The 18,658-nt window shown below is 46.0% G+C and overlaps 1 non-coding gene across 1 annotated transcript; it reads left to right on the forward strand.

Moving 5' to 3' along the window:
• Window positions 1–1,771: 1,771 nt before the first annotated feature.
• LOC120105469 lies at window positions 1,772–1,877 on the forward strand. Its single transcript, XR_005507866.1, has one exon. It is a non-coding gene; the product is annotated as a small nucleolar RNA R71 (small nucleolar RNA).
• Window positions 1,878–18,658: the final 16,781 nt, after the last annotated feature.

The following is an 18,658-nucleotide window of genomic DNA, read 5'->3' on the forward strand; positions in this document are numbered from 1 at the left end:
AATGAACCCAAACCATCTTGCCACTTAATTTGATTAAATGGCTAATAAAATGGGATATGAGGGAGGGGCCCACGCCCCTCCCCTTGGGAAGTGCGTGGAAGAAAAAGGAGGGGCGTAAGCCCCTCCTTGCTGCCGAATTGGGAGATAAGGGTGAGCTCCTAAAAATAAGGAGCTCATCCTTATCTCATGGAGAAATAAAAGGAGGAGGGGTTCAGCCCCTCCTCTAATCCTTCTTTTGGTGTTCACGGCAGCAAAAAGGACCCCCTTCCTCCTCCTTTCATCCGCAAGCAAGAGAAGAGGAAGAAGAATCCTTGGTGGCTCTCCTCCTTCTTCATTCTTGGTGCCAACAAAAGAAAAGGGAAAAGACTGAAAGTGTTTTGTTCTTGTTCCCTTTGATCCGTCTTTCTTCCTCCTCCTCCCTAAGCATTCAAGAGTTGATTGAAAGGGAGGACTTCAGCCATCAAAAGCCATCTCTGCAAGGGAGCTAGCACCCCGGGGAGATACGTAGGCTTCGATTGAATCATTACCTCGTGTGGATACCCGTAGAGGCCGGACGCGTGTGCGGCTTCCATCGAACCTTCTACAAATCCACGTAAATCAGATTTGCGGAGACCATCTACCCGCACAAGGTGAAGATATGATCTTCTTAATGATTTTAAAATGGTTTAAAATAATTTAATTCTAATCTATCTACAAACGAATGGTTTTAAAATACGTTCATGCGATGAACGGATCCCGCATATGTTTTTCCGCTGCAATCTGAAAATTATTTTGAAATTTTCATGGCATATGTGGGATCCTAACAGGTTTTTCATTTGACACATTTCTATCCTCTTCTTCATCTTCCTTATTGTTGTCCTCCCCAATCTTATTGTCTACTACACGTCCACTCCTTAGGATAGTCAAAGCATTGGCTTGTTCATGATGAATTGCATTTAGTTGATTTTCTTGAGCCATGTATTGTCCCCTAGGATTACTTAGTGGTTGGCTTGGAAGCTTTCCTTCCTCTCGCTTGTTTAGTGCATTAGCTAGTTGACCCATTTGGGATTCTAGCTTGGCGATTGATTGTGTATGAGAGTGCACTAATTGTGTAATGGTTTCCAAACCTTGAAGGGCGTTCAACACTTTCTCCTCAAAGGCTGTGTTTCTTTGGGGTGGAGGAAGAATGTGTTGAAATTGAGTTGAGGGACGGTAGGGATGAATATTTTGTTGGGTTTGAAAATTCTGAGAATTTTGAAAATTTTGGGAATAGGGTTGGGCTGTGTTCGAAGCTTGCTGCTTCCAAGAAAAGTTTGGATGATTTCGCCATCCCGGATTATATGTATTGGAAAATGGGTCATTATCCGGTCTGGGCTGTGTTTGAACAGCATTGATGTGTTCTTGCACGAGTTCGGGATATTGGGGTGCTGAGGGGCACTCATGAATAGGATGGGATGGGCTAGAACAAATAGTACACACTTGTGCTTGGGAAGAGTTCATGTAATGCCCACCTATCATCAGTTGGTCAATCTTATGGGACAATGTATCTACCTTGCTAGACAGGTCCATAGAATGACTTATTTCACAAATTGTCCCTTTTCTTTGAGAACTCGGGGGTGCTTGACGAGAACATGAAGCATGGTGGAGGGAGTTTTCATTAAGATTTTCAAATAATTTCCATGCTTCATGCTCATTTTGAAGCATAAAAGTGCCCCCGCATGCAGCATCGATCATCTGACGGTTTCGTTCTGTCAATCCATCATAAAAACATTGCACTAGTTGCCACTTAGGTATTTGATGATGAGGGCATTTACGGATTAGGTCCCTAAATCTCTCCCAAGTTTCATGAAATTCTTCTCCCTCAGTTTGGGAGAAGCTTGTAATGGCACGTCTAAACTGGTTCGTTCTTCCTATGGAAAAGTATTTTTTAAGGAATTCTTGTTGCATTTGATCCCAAGAACGAATTGAGTTAGCTTCTAAAGAATTCAGCCATTGTTTGGCTCTATCTTTAAGGGAGAAGGGGAATAATCTAAGTTTCAGAGCATCATCAGTGAAATTCTGAATCTTGACAGTGGTGCAAATTTCAAGGAATTCATCTAGGTGTTTATATGGATCTTCATTGGTGAGCCCATAAAAAGATGGAAGCATTTGGATCATACTAGACTTTATTTCATATTGTACAGCTGCTACCTCAGGTAATCGAATGCAAGATGGGGAAGTGTAAATAGTGGGAGTAAAGTACTCCCTCAGGAGTTTGGGTTGTTCTTCAGCCATCTTAAGAGGTGGGGATGATCCTAATGTTTTGATCTTAGCTCGAATGTTCCTAAGGGTTCGTTCTATTTCAGGGTCAAAAGGTAATAGGTTTTGTACTCTAGAACGACTACCGTGCATACACTAGTACTCGATCAATCAAGCATGCAAAAAGAGAAAAGCATATCAATCCAAGTCTTTGTCCTAAAATCACTAGACAGCTCCTAACTGGTTTGAAGAGGGCACCTAAGCCTCCAATCCGGTCTAATGAACCGAGTTGACCAGGTAAGCTCCCAGGTAAGTGGAGGGGTCACGATGCGTTCGCAAAGGTCCCACTTAAAACCCACTTGCCTCGAACAGATGAACTGTCTCCCTTATAGGGACAAAGCTTGCCTAGACATCAACTAAGCCACAGAGCGAAATTGGTGCAACTTTCGGTGATCTTCGTCCTATTGAGCTCGAATGTCCCTAGGGGCCAACGTCTAATTGATTTTAATCAAAGATGACACTATGTGAGATTGAGTTCACCTAAGTTGGGCAAGAGTCCGGTGATGAAATCCGGCTCTTATCTTGTTGGGGTGATTGCCCTTACTATGTGCAAATTGATTTGTGTATGTGTATCAAGCATGCATTCACACTCTTGCTGAAATTGAAATCAAACAATCACCACAAAATTTCAAGCTAATAATTAATTTAAATAAGAAAGGTTTAGAGGTTACCAAAGGAAATTTCCCCAGCAATTTAAATTTTTTTTTTTAGCAAACCTCCAAAGCATTCCTTTCTGATAGCCCAGATCTCCTCTTCGATTTCTGATCAAATAAGACCAAAAGAAAAATTAAAAAAAAAAATAGTAGAAGAGAAAAAGGAGATAAGAAAAGTAACAATAATAGAGAATAATTTTTATATATATATATATATTTTTTTTGAAAGTTTTTTTTAATTAATTAATTTTTTTTTATGATAGGAAAAATAACTATGCAAGCAATCCCCGGCAACGGCGCCAAAAATTGATCGGTTCTTTCAATTTTGAAATTAAACCACGCAATAGCACGTATCCTGTAGGATAGTAATTACGGGTGTCGGTCCACAGGGATTGGAGACAAGTTATTTTTTCTAATTAAATAATTACTTCAAAGGGGATAAGCTAGAGTAAATGATAAAAACTAAGAATTAATATGGGTGTAGTAGTATGAATTGTCTATGGAGAGAGGTGTTTAGGGCTAGATTCCACCGATAGATTTATATCCGTGACGCTTTCAATGATTGAGTTGTATGTAAGACTCGATTGCTTCCGACTACAAGCCAAAGCAATCACAAAAGAAAATCATAACTAATTTCCAGCATGAATCATCTAAGTCTAGCACAAACCATCTACTCTAACGATAAGCATGACCTGTCTAACCTAGCATGATGCATCTGATCATTAAGTCATTAAACATGAAATCGATGTCATATGAATATCTCCTCCAAACCACAGGTGTTGGATTCGATGAAATAGATCAATCTATGTAAAATATTTTATGCAAGATAGATGATTCACATAAATTGGATAAATCGTAAGATCAATTGATAAATTCTTCATCATGCAACCATCTTACAATACAAACTCAAATCAATAAAAATGAAACGAATACTCCTCTATGGCTTCATCAAACCCCTAAACCGAGGCTCAGCTGCTCATGGTGCTTGTCATCTCCATTGGTTGGCTGAAGAACTCCTTTGCCATCCGCCTCAAACCCTCTCTATTTTTTATTCTTTTTTTTTTTGTTTTCTTTTTCTCTTCAAAACAGAGCAAGCTCTATTTTTTTCTTGGAACCGTGCCCCCCCCGTTTTCTTTCAAACCGAGCTCTTTATATAGGACTTCCCCACCCCTTGCAGCCGACTGAGGATCGAAACGGCCGTGGAATCGCTGGGCGCTGATCACGGAAGAGAATCCCTCTTGGATGGCGAGAAACGGACGAGGCGGAGGCGGGGGATTGGCTATGATGCGCTTCCTGGCGGATGGCTGGCTATTCGGGATGCGAAGGGAAATCACGGGCAACTGCGTTGGGTGCTGGGTTCCCTGGAAATAGAAGGAACTGTGATCGTATCCCGGAATGGTTGCGGCTGCAAATGGATTGGAAGAAGCTGGGAGGATGCAGAGACTATCTCGGATGCTCGGATGCTTGCAGGAAATTGAGCTTTGAATCGCGGAAGCGGGGGATTGGCTCCGGATGTGTCACGGGCGGAGGAGGAGGCGGGAGATCCGGTCGCTGGCTGCATCGTCTTGATCACAGACGGCTTGGATCACGCTTGCCGTCCGGGTGTGGGAGTTTCCGGAAGAGGGTGCTGCAATGAGGCGCGATGGAAGGAGCTGGATTACCGGCTGCTGAAATAGGGGAAGAAATGCTGCTGTGAACCGTTGGGAGTGGAAGAAGCTGGGAGGGAGCTAATCTGGATGCGCTGGAGATCGTGATCAACGGGCAGAAGAAGATGCAGAGGTGGGGGTCTTGAATCCATGGAAGATGAGTACGGATGGGAACTTGGGCTGCTGGCAGTGACGCGGACGAGCGGATCATGCGAAGGAGGCTGAGCTAGGAGGGGACGCGATGCAGGGGCTCTCGAATCCGAAAGAGGGGGACGCGGTGCGGGATCGCCGGATCACGGAAGAGGGGAACACATGCGGAAGGTGGGGAGAATCACGGGCGGCTGAAACGGCTTCTTGAATCGGCGGATATGGGAGAGATGAAGGCCTGCGGGATCGCCGGGAGGAATGCTTCACGGATGGAAGAAGATCCATCTTCTTCTTTGGCCCACGGATGGATGCGGGATCCGTGATGAACGCGGACGAGCGCTTGGGCTGGGGTGCTGGCTGCACGCACGGTGATCGCGGAGGAGCTGGTCGCCGGCTGTACCGCGTGGAGGATTTGCATCGCTGGCTTCAAAGGAGGCGGACTCGGGAGCTTGATTTGTGGGATTGCTTGGATGTGGAGGCTTGATCCGTGGGATGATGGGGACGTTGAGAGGAGCTGGAGATCCGGAAGAGTGGAGAACGCGGATCCGTGGTTGCACCGCATGGAACTCGTGGCTGGAACGGGAGGGAGGAGCGAATCTCGACCGTGATGCACTGCGGGGAAGAAGATGAACAGTGCTTATGTTTTGTTTATTTTTTTTTTTTTTGTAACACTGTTCATATGAACAGTATTTTCATGGGACACTGTTCATATGAACAGTGAATCCGTGATGCACTATTCATATTTTATTTATTTTATTATATTCATTAATTTCTTTTTTTTGTTTTAAATTTATAAATTTTATATGAAGGCAGGTAAGGAATTGGTTGGGAATTACTTTGGGTTTGAGGTGGGTCATGATCGTTGATTTGGCTTGAACTTGTTTTCGAGCCCAATGTCATTTAATTCTTACTAAACCGCTTCAGATTGGACTCAACCAAATCAGACCGTGACTTAATAAAAGGGTTAATCAAATATTTTCCTATACAATTATAACTTTCAATCAAATCAGGACCAAAGCCCATTTAGTTATAACCTTAGTCGGGTCAACACAATCTCCTTATATATTTTTCTGTAGTTTTCATGAAAGATTGCAATTAAGAGAGAGACAAGTTCAGAATCTAGTTTAAGAGAATAATTACCATATTTTAAACTTACTTCAATGTTTGTTCAATTTCATGGTAAAATATGTATTTATCAGTTTAAAAATATTGATAAGTGCTATGGAAAGGTAACTAAATTATAAATTATTAAGCACTTATCACCTCTGTCCTAATCCGGCGGGCCGCCGCGACGGTCCTAGGGTGCGGGTAGGCATAAGGCCACCAGCCACCGCGTAGAACCCTACTACCTATCAATCATCATAAATTTTTGAAAATTTTGGCATGATATATGCACAAAATGATCACTTTGTTCTATTTTTAACCTGTCAGGAAATATCCACACATACCACAATCTACCTGTCAGAGCTGTAATCACATAATCCTGTCACAAATAACCTGGACAATATAAATCAATACATTATCACCGGCACACCCCATCTGTATAAAAAATCCGGTTTCCATTTTATTCATGGTCATACCCATATCCACAACAGGATCCATGCCTATAACTGTACACCATACACACTGAAGGTCTATAATACATCAAAATATATAAACCTCTACTCTACACTATACTATACTATGGAGCGTCACAGCTAGCAAGCAACCACTAATCCTGCTCCTCTCTATATATCAGCTGGCCTGCAACAAAAATATCAACTGAGGAGTGAGTATATAAATACTCAGTGAGTGGAGTTGAGAGTACTATGTATATGAGACAGAATATAATTATGGCTCGAGATGAAATCTCAAGAGCATATGAATGGTGATTAATAACAAGATGAACATGAACTCAACGTAAAGAATATGGAGTAAATAATCAATATCACCATAATCAATATCAACTCATCTGAAGCACATATGGAATAATCAAGTAAACATATATGCTACTCATGAAAATGTTCAACAGATCATAATGCTGGAACATACAAATCGGGTGTCAATATGCTGAGACATCGATAAACAGCTATCGGAAGGTGGGTCTTACACCCCAGGCGAACCACAACAACTTTCTACTGTCATATGCATGCATAGAATATGACACCACACCAATAATGTAAATGCTGGCCAGTATGCAGAACAGAAATCCATAGAAATCCATGAGAATCACCTCACATCTGAATACTATTGGCACCTCGTGGGAATGCTACATCCGCGGAAAGCCATACTGCACCTCTCGGAATCTTACTATGCCCGGCAGCAAGCAGATATATAAGTCGCAGGACCGGCCGACCCTACGCCTAGGGCCGTGTCCACCCTAGGAAGGGACTAGGCTCCGTCCACCCAGAAGGCTACTATTTACACATAGGCCGATGTCTAACCCCATCGACTATAGGTGTCCTGTAGATATTGCCAAACAATGCATAAATGCCATAATGCACCCTCCCAATACTTTAGTAAAAAGGAGTATAATCAAGACTACCACCCACTCGACCATGATCCAATCATAAACTAACATCAGGGTTGGGAGTGAGGAGTCAAGGGAGTGCAATGCAACTCAATATACCACTGAAAAGGCTCTACAAGTCTTTAAAATAGAGGAAATGAAATCAATTTACAAAAGAAGTCATTTCATAATTTGGAGCCTATTTGACTACTCTTCTACCCCTTGTAATTTCTCTCAATATTCCCTCAAATGCATGTACAAAATAATCAAGCATGGAGAAACAAGTTTATAGAAGAATCTACTACAATATCAATCAATATACACAAGTAGAATCAATTCACACTTGGCGACATTCATGAAAATAAATTAAGAATGGTCATGGTGCAAAGTACATGACTTCCACTCACCTGCCAATCCGGCACGGTCCTGATACACCTCCAAAATCTACAGTAGGCGGTAGGGGACTTCTTCCTCTTGTTCTCTAGCTTTTTGCCCAACTGTGACATGCATTAATTATACATTCAGTCTTGTATCAAGGACTCATAATCTATGTATCAATCATAAACATAGAAAACTTTAATTGACTCAACTCCTCCCTTACTAAATCTTTCTTTTTCTATTAATCAACTTGCTATTTATGTGTATTTTGATGCAGGAGCATCTCACTCACACCTTGGGCCATTACTGTTGGGGCAAGGTGCGAGAAAAAATTGAATCCTTTCTCCTTCTAAAATTTTTCGGACTCTCGAGCCGTCTTCGACTTTCCGAGTCGACTCCGCTGAGGTTGAGTCGATCCCAATCTGCCCTCGAGTCGACTCCGGCATGTTTTGAGGTGACTTCCTTCATTTTTCTCACCTTCTTCATCTCGGATAAACAGTAACCCAGACTGACAGCGGGTTACTTCATCCCGATTTGATTCACTTTTCAAACTCTAAATTTTATGAAATTTTTATCTAACATTTTACACTCATAGGGATTTTCAGAATGGTAACATATATTGGCAACATAGGCTGATTGACCCTAAAACAATTTACTGAATTCAGGACTTCGACTCATGTTTTCCGCAGCCTCGGAAAACCTTGTTGAAATCCAATTTCCTCTCTTTTAACGTCCTCTAACACTACTATCTAACCTCTCTAGACCACATCCATCCTTTATATAGCCTAATTTCATTAGAAGACTAGGTAGGGATGGGTATTTACCTTTTTCTCTTCGGAAAATTGAGGTCTTTGCGTAGAGGGGAAGGAGACTAGCACTTCTCCTTTCAGCTGGCAGCACAATCGGGGCTCCCTTCCTCTTTCTTTCTTCTTCTTCTTCTTCTTCTTCTTCTTTCCACCTGAGACTAGCTCTTTTTCCTTCTCTCTGTTCAAAATCTACCACCTCAGCTCAAATCCACCGCCAGCACAACTCAAACCCTCTTTTAAGTCACATCACAATGCTAAATTTCCATTTTGCCCTTGCCACTTCAATGCATCTACAATTATGCCATTAACTTTTGATTCCTTCCAATTTTACCCCTTATATCAATTTTAAGGACTATTCTATCCTTCTTTATATAAAAAAAAAATTGGGGTTATTATAGAGGGTTGGATGGCTTAAGCTGTTTAGGTGGTTGATATTGTTTGCTAGGGGCTCAACTAGTTCAGGTAATTGTTAGAGAAGATCTTGTAGAAAGGGGGTGAAGATTTAAGGGTGGATTATTAGGATGGCAAGGGCATCAAGTTAGCTAAAGTTAAGTGGAAACTTAAAGGTTAATTGGGTCATGTGAAGGGGGTATGGGGGCCAAACACCAAACATCTTTGGTTGCCTAATGCATGTCATAAAGATAGCATCAAAGGTGAATAAAATTTGTTATTGAGGCAATCTTGGGTCTATCTTGTGGTGGAAGTGGGATTTGGTGTGACGAGGAGAGAATGTAAAAAATATAGGAAGCATATAGTAAAAGAAGGAATAAGGGTATATTAAGCTGGTTATGAGAATGATTAGGTAGCAAGCTAGAGGGATAGTACTCAGAAAGTAATCCCCTGAAGGAAAAGAGAGATGGTAGATAAATAGGGAGCGATTTTATCATGGTGCATCCCTATGGATGCAAGAATTTTTCATTTGTTGGTGCACCCAGAGTAGGAGGGAAAATTTTGGGGTAAGGATATCGAGGGGTCCATGAGTTGGTTCATGACATCTAGTTTTATCCAAAATCTGCATTGCCCTCAGAGTTAAACTAATTGGTTTGATCATGGTTAGAAAGAGACATGGGGTCAGAATTGGGTTGATTGGAAGGTTTAGAATTAAAATTGGGCATGTGAGGATTAGATTGGGTGGCTTAATACTAGGATCGAATCGCTTAAGGCTAGTACTAAGTGACTTAGGTTTGGCTAGTGTAGGGTTAGAACCGGATGACTCAAGGTAGTTTAGGGTTGGGTTCAGGTGATTAGGTGTCTTAGGGCTAGGATTGGTTAACCAAGTGTTAGGTGTAACCAAACATGGAGTTATTCACCCTACCATAGGTGGGGGTGTCTATAAACATGCATACATGACAATCACATTGAATGCATGGAAACGAGCCACTAGATTCAAAATAGAGCATATAAGGGATCAACGTGTATCTTGACAATGTTTTTCTCTCTTTTGTAAAACTTGAAACACAATCAAACACAAAATCAAAATACGAGAGTAAGCAACAAAAAAGCAAATATGTAACTCTTTTGATAACGACAGGCTATTCTCCAGAGGCACGCCGTGGCCTCCTGCTCCACTACTCCCTGCAACGGCTGTACCCGATGCTGCCCACGATCTCCTGTATCGACCGTACAAAGCGGAGCTCCACTACGCCCTGCCATGACCGTACCCGGCGCTGCTCCACGACGCCCCGTAACGGCCATGTCAGTGGCCATTCTATCGTGCCCCACGACGACAAACCCCCCTGAGAGACCTCCCAGCCAGGTATATATGCGGCTGGGGGGAGAAGGGGGGGGTAAGCAATACCTCCCAGAGCACTCTCTCCCACTTGTGATTATCATCTCTCCTCCTCCAATCTCCTCTGACTTGACCGTCGGAGGGCCATCACCACCCTGGTGGTGGTGCAAGGCTTGTTTGCAGGTTCCTTGGCGGAAGGTGGAGCGCAACCAGCACCAACCAAGACAACTCAGGCGGAACCCCGTTCACACCGTCGTGTCCATCGTTCTCGGTTTGGACCACCAGCAACAGTTGGCTTGACAACCCTCAGATGCCTGGCTAACCCGATGATCATCCCGGGAGCAGACTAGCCGGAAGCCCCGACCGGTCGCCTCGGCTTGCGCCAGCCTAGGCCGACCAACGAGTGGAATCTCCCGAGGCTCGGGCCTCGGATGCCTGGCTCAGCGCCGGAAGAGTTTCCTGAGGCCTAACCCTCGGATGCCTGGCTTAGCGCCGGAAGAGTTTCCTGAGGCCTAACCCTCGGATGCCTGGCTTAGCGCCGGAAGAGTTTCCTGAGGCCTAACCCTCGGATGCCTGGCTCAGCGCCGGAAGAGTTTCCTGAGGCCTAACCCTCGGATGCCTGGCTTAGCGCCGGAAGAATTTCCTGAGGCCTAACCCTCGGATGCCTGGCTTAGCGCCGGAAGAATTTTCTGAGGCCTAACCCTCGGATGCCTGGCTTAGCGCCGGAAGAATTTCCTGAGGCCTAACCCTCGGATGTCTGGCTTAGCGCCGGAAGAATTTCCTGAGGCCTAACCCTCGGATGCCTGGCTTAACGCCGGAAGAGTTTCCTGAGGTTTAACCCTCGGATGCCTGGCCTAGCGCCGGAAGAACTTCGGGAATCAAAAGTCAGCAAGAAGCAACCAAGAGCTAAAAAAAAAAAAGAGGACGAGGGCGAGATGAAGAAATATTCAACGTGCATTAATTTTCAGGGCCGAGGCCCATACAATTGGGCAAAACGCCGACATACAAAAATAAAAAAGACAATGGAAGGTACAAGAGGTCAGCTTGGAGGAACTCCCGGGTCGGGAACGCCGGGCTCGTCCGCGGGAGGTAGGGAAGCAGCAGGAGAACCAGCAGGCGATGGCGCCGGAGAGGAGTCCAGGAGGGAGATCTCGCTCAGGTCAACTTCGGGATACTTAGCCGACACCCTTGCCAGGCCCTCCTCGAAGCCCAAGGTGAAGGCTTCGGCCCCCGCGTCCGACGCGTCATGGACAAACTCGTCAGACTGGCGATAGGTCCGCACTGCCTCCGACATATCATGGGCGAACTCGGCGGACTGGCGATAAGCCTCTACCGCCTGACGCCCGATTTCCGCCCTCTTCTCGGCCAGCTCCGCCTCAGCTCGCTCCATAATCTGAGCCTTGGCCTCCAAGACCTTCGCCACAATCCGGCCTTCGGCCTCAGAGGAGACCCTCAGCAGATCAGCCTGAGCCTCTTTATGCTTCGCCTCGGTAGCAACCCGAGCGGCCTCGGCTTCCTTCAGGCGCGAACGGAGCTCTTGGACGTCCGTGCATGACTTCTCCAGGGCCGACTCCAGTTCGCCTAGTTTGGCTTCAAAAGAGCGGATTCGGTCGCAGGCGTTGTCGGCAGACCGCTGGGCCTTCTCCCACCGCTCTCGATAGTCCGCGATCTTCCGGGACTGCTTTTCAGCCCGTTCCTCCGCCTTCTTGACCCTGCTTTCGAGGCCCGAGGCGGCTTTGAGTTGCTCCCGAGCCTCTGACAGTTGCTCCTCCAGGGCGGCGAAGCCGAGTGCCCGCTCTTCGGCCTCCCGGAGCCTCGCCTCGAGGTCCCCGGTCGTCCTGCCTGCCGCAGCCCGGCCTCCCTCTTCCATTGCTTTCAGCCGGTCCTCGGCCTTCGCCAAAAGCCCCGCCTGTTCCTTGTAGCACTCCTCCAGACGGATCATGTACTGGGCGAGCTAAGAAATAGGAAAAATAAGGGAGTCAGGCGGAGAACAACAGAGCCAATAAATGGTGAAAGACGGCCAGAAGAACACTCACCGACATGAGACGGACGCAGCTGGCGGCCCCGACGTCAGAGACATCCAACTCCCGGACCCGCCGACGGTCCTTCTCCAGCAACACTGTTTCGATGAGATTTCGGGCGCCATCGGTAGTGAAGGCAGACCCCGATTTCTCCCCGGAGCCGGATGGTGGTTCTGCAGCCTTACCCTTATCCATCGCCTGGGGAAGAGTCCGGCTGATCACGCTCGCGGCGGGGGTCGCCCCAGGAATTGATAGGGTCCCGCTCGGCCGGGGCCTCGGCGCGTCCCTCCTCGAGTCATCAGGAGCCGACCGAGTCGAAGGCCGGGTTGGGGACCGATCACGTCCGACCCGTCCGTCTTGAGCAGGCTCAGGTGGCACCTCCGGAGTAGCGGCAACCTTACCACCGGAGGGCTGATACAGCGTCAGCTGCCGGTCGGTGCCCACGACATCTCCCTGACCGGTGGGCCCGGACTCGTCGGTCGGCATCGGAGGTATCTCCTTACGGGACTTCTTCGCCGGTGGGGCCCCGCTCGGAAGAGCTCGTTTCCTCCTCCGGACTGCTTCCAGCAGGGACGCCCTACCAACAGCCTTCGACTTCACCGACCGCATGACGTCGTCGACCTCTGCAAGAAGGACGGGATGGTCAGGGACTGAGAAACCGAAAGGAAGAAGGAACGAAAGAGAAGAAAAGAGCTAAAGAAACGATGGCGGACTCACGGTCGGTGGGGACCGAGCTCAAACCGACGTTCACCAAGGTATCCTCAGAAATGAGGCGGCCCACCGGGGGAAGCTGGCCCTCGGCGACCAACCCCTTCAAGGCGGCGACGCCCTCGGATTCCTCCCTCGACAACTTCGACAGGCCAATTGGGGACTTCACCGGCGTCCCCCAGATTACCCTGATTTCCCAGGAGGGGTCTGCATCAACGAAAAAGAAGCGCTCCTTCCAGTGGTGAATGGAGGTAGGACCCTCCTTGACAAGGCCGCACCCTCGCCGCGCTGCGAAGCACCACCACCCTTTGTCCTGGGGGTGGCCGCTCAGGCCGTAGAGCTCCCAGAAAACGTTCAAGGTGGCGGGAATCGCATGCAAGCGACAGAGAACCTGGAAGACCGTCAGAGCACGCCACGAGTTCGGCACCAGTTGCGTCGGTGCCATTCCTAAACCCCGGAGCACCTGTAAGACTAGGTCTGAAGGGGGAAAGCGGAACCCGGCTTGGAGGATGCCCTCATTGATGGCGATCTTCCCTCGGGGAGGATGAGACATCCTCTCCTCAGGCCCTGGGAGCGTGACATTGCAGGCCTCGGGAAGGTGGTACCGAGCCACAAATCCGTCTAAGTCCTCGGCGACCAGTTTTGACTTGATGCTATCTGCTCCCACTTCGCCCATCCCTAATGGCCAATCTACGGTCAGGACGGGGTCAAGAAGGAGGGAAAGGCCGGAACGACTGGGGTGCACTAGTACAAAAAGAAAAAGTATGAAGAGCTCAAAGTAGAAGAGTGGGAAACTCACTTGAAGAGGAGGAAGAACGGCTCCGAGAGCGTCAAAGGAAAAGCAAGCGAACGTTTCGGCGGCAACAATGGTAGCGCAAAGGAGAAACTCGAAAATGTCCGTAAAGAAGAAGACGGACGGGGGAGGGCCCCCGATTAAATAGGCGAAAGGGCAAGTGACACCTCGATGACGCCAGAAGACGCCTGGCCGCCGAAGGGTCGCTCGCACCCCAAAGGCGAATCGACACCATTAAGGAAGGATGTCCGCCGAAATCCTCAGGTTGCCAGGTCAGCAGCAACCGCCATACGCCATAAAGAAGGCGGGAAGCTTGAAGCGCGCGCGCCTCTCCGAAGGATGGCGGCAATCTCGAAACATCACTCCCTTCACCTGTTCCCCTTCTGGTTCCAGGCTCGGAAGCGGGGGGCTACTGTTATGGGGGAATTGAGCCGCCATGCCCCACGTGATCGGCACGCGTATCCAGGAAAGCTACGGCTGCCCTATGATCCAGCATTCCGACCCCGAGTCGGACCTCCTCGGCTCCGCAGCCCGACCCCGGGTCGGCTGCCCTATGATCCAGCACTCCGACCCCGAGTCGGACCTCCTCGGCTCCGCAGCCCGACCCCGGGTCGGCTGCCCTATGATCCAGCACTCCGACCCCGAGTCGGACCTCCCCGGCTTCGCAGCCCGACCCCGGGTCGGCTGCCCTATGATCCAGCATTCCGACCCCGAGTCGGAGATCTTTTGATAACGACAGGCTATTCTCCAGAGGCACGCCGCGGCCTCCTGCTCCACTACTCCCTGCAACGGCTGTACCCGATGCTGCCCACGATCTCCTGTATCGACCGTACAAAGCGGAGCTCCACTACGCCCTGCCATGACCGTACCCGGCGCTGCTCCACGACGCCCCGTAACGGCCATGTCAGTGGCCATTCTATCGTGCCCCACGACGACAAACCCCCCTGAGAGACCTCCCAGCCAGGTATATATGCGGCTGGGGGGAGAAGGGGGGGGGGTAAGCAATACCTCCCAGAGCACTCTCTCCCACTTGTGATTATCATCTCTCCTCCTCCAATCTCCTCTGACTTGACCGTCGGAGGGCCATCACCACCCTGGTGGTGGTGCAAGGCTTGTTTGCAGGTTCCTTGGCGGAAGGTGGAGCGCAACCAGCACCAACCAAGACAACTCAGGCGGAACCCCGTTCACACCGTCGTGTCCATCGTTCTCGGTTTGGACCACCAGCAACAGTGATCCAGCACTCCGACCCCGAGTCGGACCTCCTCGGCTCCGCAGCCCGACCCCGGGTCGGCTGCCCTATGATCCAGCACTCCGACCCCGAGTCGGACCTCCCCGGCTTCGCAGCCCGACCCCGGGTCGGCTGCCCTATGATCCAGCATTCCGACCCCGAGTCGGAGATCTTTTGATAACGACAGGCTATTCTCCAGAGGCACGCCGCGGCCTCCTGCTCCACTACTCCCTGCAACGGCTGTACCCGATGCTGCCCACGATCTCCTGTATCGACCGTACAAAGCGGAGCTCCACTACGCCCTGCCATGACCGTACCCGGCGCTGCTCCACGACGCCCCGTAACGGCCATGTCAGTGGCCATTCTATCGTGCCCCACGACGACAAACCCCCCTGAGAGACCTCCCAGCCAGGTATATATGCGGCTGGGGGGAGAAGGGGGGGGGTAAGCAATACCTCCCAGAGCACTCTCTCCCACTTGTGATTATCATCTCTCCTCCTCCAATCTCCTCTGACTTGACCGTCGGAGGGCCATCACCACCCTGGTGGTGGTGCAAGGCTTGTTTGCAGGTTCCTTGGCGGAAGGTGGAGCGCAACCAACACCAACCAAGACAACTCAGGCGGAACCCCGTTCACACCGTCGTGTCCATCGTTCTCGGTTTGGACCACCAGCAACAGTAACGAAAAATAAAGATCTAAATCTTAGACCTATCATGCAAGCAAAAAACCCTAAAGGTGGTTTTCAAATATTAGCTCAAATTCGTAGTAAAGCCACCAAGTGTTCACAAGAGTTATGAAGTGCATGAGATGGATTAGACTTTGGTTATACCTCAGTCCTACTTCATTATTTTGACCTTTGAAAGAGCTTCTCAAAGTAGTACTTTGAGGCATCTATAATCCAAGCTACACATCGAATGATCCATTGACTTATTTTTTCCTACTTATGGATTTGCTAGAGTGACCCCTTTTTTTCACCTACACTAGAACTTGATTCTATATAAAGCATTTGATTCTTTGAAATTGAATGGATCTAGGTTTAGGGATTAAACTATCGATTTTGGTCAGATTTTGAACATCTTTGATCTTCTAAAGGAATCCAATGGGCTATAAATTTGAAAATTTATGGTATGATTAGTTAGGAAATCCAATTCTAATTATTATGCATTTATCTAACTCTTCTTTTCTTCTATTCTTTCTCTTAGACACACATAGAAACAAATAAAAACAAGCATACACACTCAAACATAAAGCTAACTTATTATTAATGCTAGTGTTCCTTTTGCATGCAAAAAACTGGTTGATGCATTTATTTTCTATCCACACCTGGCCTTAATGGTTGCCTAGTAACTCCCTCCACCACCGCCTCTCTCATCCACCTCCATCCTCTTCTCAACTTCTTTATCACCATCATTATTACCATTTTTGGTGTCAGACTTAGTGGACTCTTTCAATCCTAACTGCTTAACTCCTTCCAAGTTTTATCCAGCCATTTGTCTATCTTTGGTTCCCCTTAGTCTTCTTTTCGCTTATTGCCAACCTTAAGACCTCGGAGTTTTCACCCCCTCCATTTACTTTTCTATTATATAATTCTTATGTATACCCCTCTTCCTCTCTTCTTCATCACCATTTCTCTTCTACTTCTTTCCTTAAGTACTTTCTGATAGTTTCTCATAGGGTTTCTATAAGTTTTAGATCCAAAATGTATCCTCAAAGCCAATCTTGGGCTTGCTCAACATCTAGAAGTCAAAAACAATCAAATTTCTCCTCCTATCACTCTCAACCTTTTCTCTTCTCCATACCCCCCATCCTCTACTCCCACTCCTTTTCTTCTCCTCATTCTTTGTCCTTTATTAGAGCCCCCTACATATTTTCTCCTAAATCATCGTCTTTTACTACATCTTCTTCTAATGCATCCTGGGTTATGGCAAGTGAGAACCAAAAAGGAGGTGATGATTATTTGATTCCAATCGAGTCTACAGAATGTATGGTTGGAGAGAGTAGTAAAATTGGATCTACCCATGATCAGATGTTAAACTTGATTCCAATGAGACCAGGGGCAGAATCATCTTCATCAAATGCTGCTAAGGAAAACTTGGGAGGAGATTGCAGGACCTTTTATGTCGAGGATCGATTCTTTATTTCTTCGTCAACAAACCAAGGTTCTTCCATATGCATGTTCATAGTTTTTTTGATTTCTTTTTAAGTTTCATGGTTCTAGATTTGGATCTGGTCATTCTTATTGCAATATAATCCAAGCAGGACCTCTGTATCTCACATGACTCATCACACTTGAGATGGTGCCATGTGAAAGAGAAAGATGAATGTCAAGCTTATTATGTTTCTATGTGCAAGAATTTTTAGGTAGCATTTTGCATGCTTTCCAATATTTAATTTTTAGTTTTATTTTTTTGCAATTAAAACCAATCTTTCCTTTTTAAAAACTAAAAGGCGAAAACTTGTTTGGCAGAGGATATAGTAATAGTAGTAGAGATAGTGGTAATGGTTGCCAGGGAGAGGCTATAATGGCTGAAGATGGCTGGTGGCGATGGCCAAGTTGTAGGGGTTAGGGCTAGCGGCCATCGATGGTGATGGCCAGTAGTCACCAATGGCCAGCAGTAATCAGTGGTGGTGACCAACATGACGGCCAGTGGTAATGATTGATGGTGATGGTTAGTGGCAAGCAAAGACGGTAGGTAGATTTTAATTTTCAAAAAAGTTAATCCACAGTCTCTTGTTTTCACAATCTCTAGAAATTGGTCACTACTTATCAAAAAAATAAAAATAGAAAGTAGATTACCAAACAGTAGTTTTTTCTTTGATTTCTCTTTTTTTAAAAGAAAAAATAAAATAAAAATTAGAATTTGGCAACCATGCCAAATAGAGCCTTATCTAGTGGTTTGTAGTTTTGTTACATATTAGAATATTTAATGTATGTGCCTATTATGTTAAGATTTTATTCATGCACTTGTTGAGTTTATGTTAAATAATTCAACAAGAATATGAGGCTTTTAAAGTCTTGCCCCAAAAAGAAGATATTTAAAAATTTTAAAATTTGAAAGTTTCAACTATATCTATTTAATGTTTCAAATATGTCTAAAAATTAGTTTTTCCAACTACGATTACCAAATTATTAAAAATCTAAGAAAAGGATTTTTGCCTTTATAACTAGGTGGAAGCTTACTGAGTATTGAAGAGGGGGTTAGATTAGCTGAAATTATATTTTGAATTAATAAATCAACATATATTATGAAAAATGATCATTACCATATTCCACTTATCAAATTGGACTTGCATAACTAGTTGGCACTCCTCTCCACATGGGAGAAATATTAGGTTTATATATGGAGGTCGCATCTATGCCATAATAGTTAATATATTTTACTCAATCTAGAAAGTTTAAAAGCCATCATTTAAACTAACAAAATATCCAACACAATATCTTATTAAAAGTTTCTAATAGGAATGCTTGTATCTTTTTTTTCATTATTTAAATAGGCATACAATATGATTTATTTCATCTATTACTAAAATTATTTTAAGAAGTTTTCTTATCTTAATCAAATTAAGAAATATAAACTTTCTTTTAAGAGGAAGAGTAAGATGAAGCCAAATTAGTAAAGATAACAATTGGAGTAAAACTCAGAAGCATGTTTTTGAAAGAAAGGTGGATGTAGTTGGGAGGGTGAGAGAGAGATATTTTAAGTGATTTGTCTTAGATCCTACAACTTTCTAACTAATTCGGGATCTAAAGAAAACAAATAACTAAATCCACAGGCTATAAAGAA

The sequence above is a fragment of the Phoenix dactylifera genome, unplaced genomic scaffold (genome assembly GCF_009389715.1).
Source record: "Phoenix dactylifera cultivar Barhee BC4 unplaced genomic scaffold, palm_55x_up_171113_PBpolish2nd_filt_p 000292F, whole genome shotgun sequence".
In the NCBI taxonomy this organism is placed as follows: Eukaryota; Viridiplantae; Streptophyta; class Magnoliopsida; order Arecales; family Arecaceae; genus Phoenix; species Phoenix dactylifera.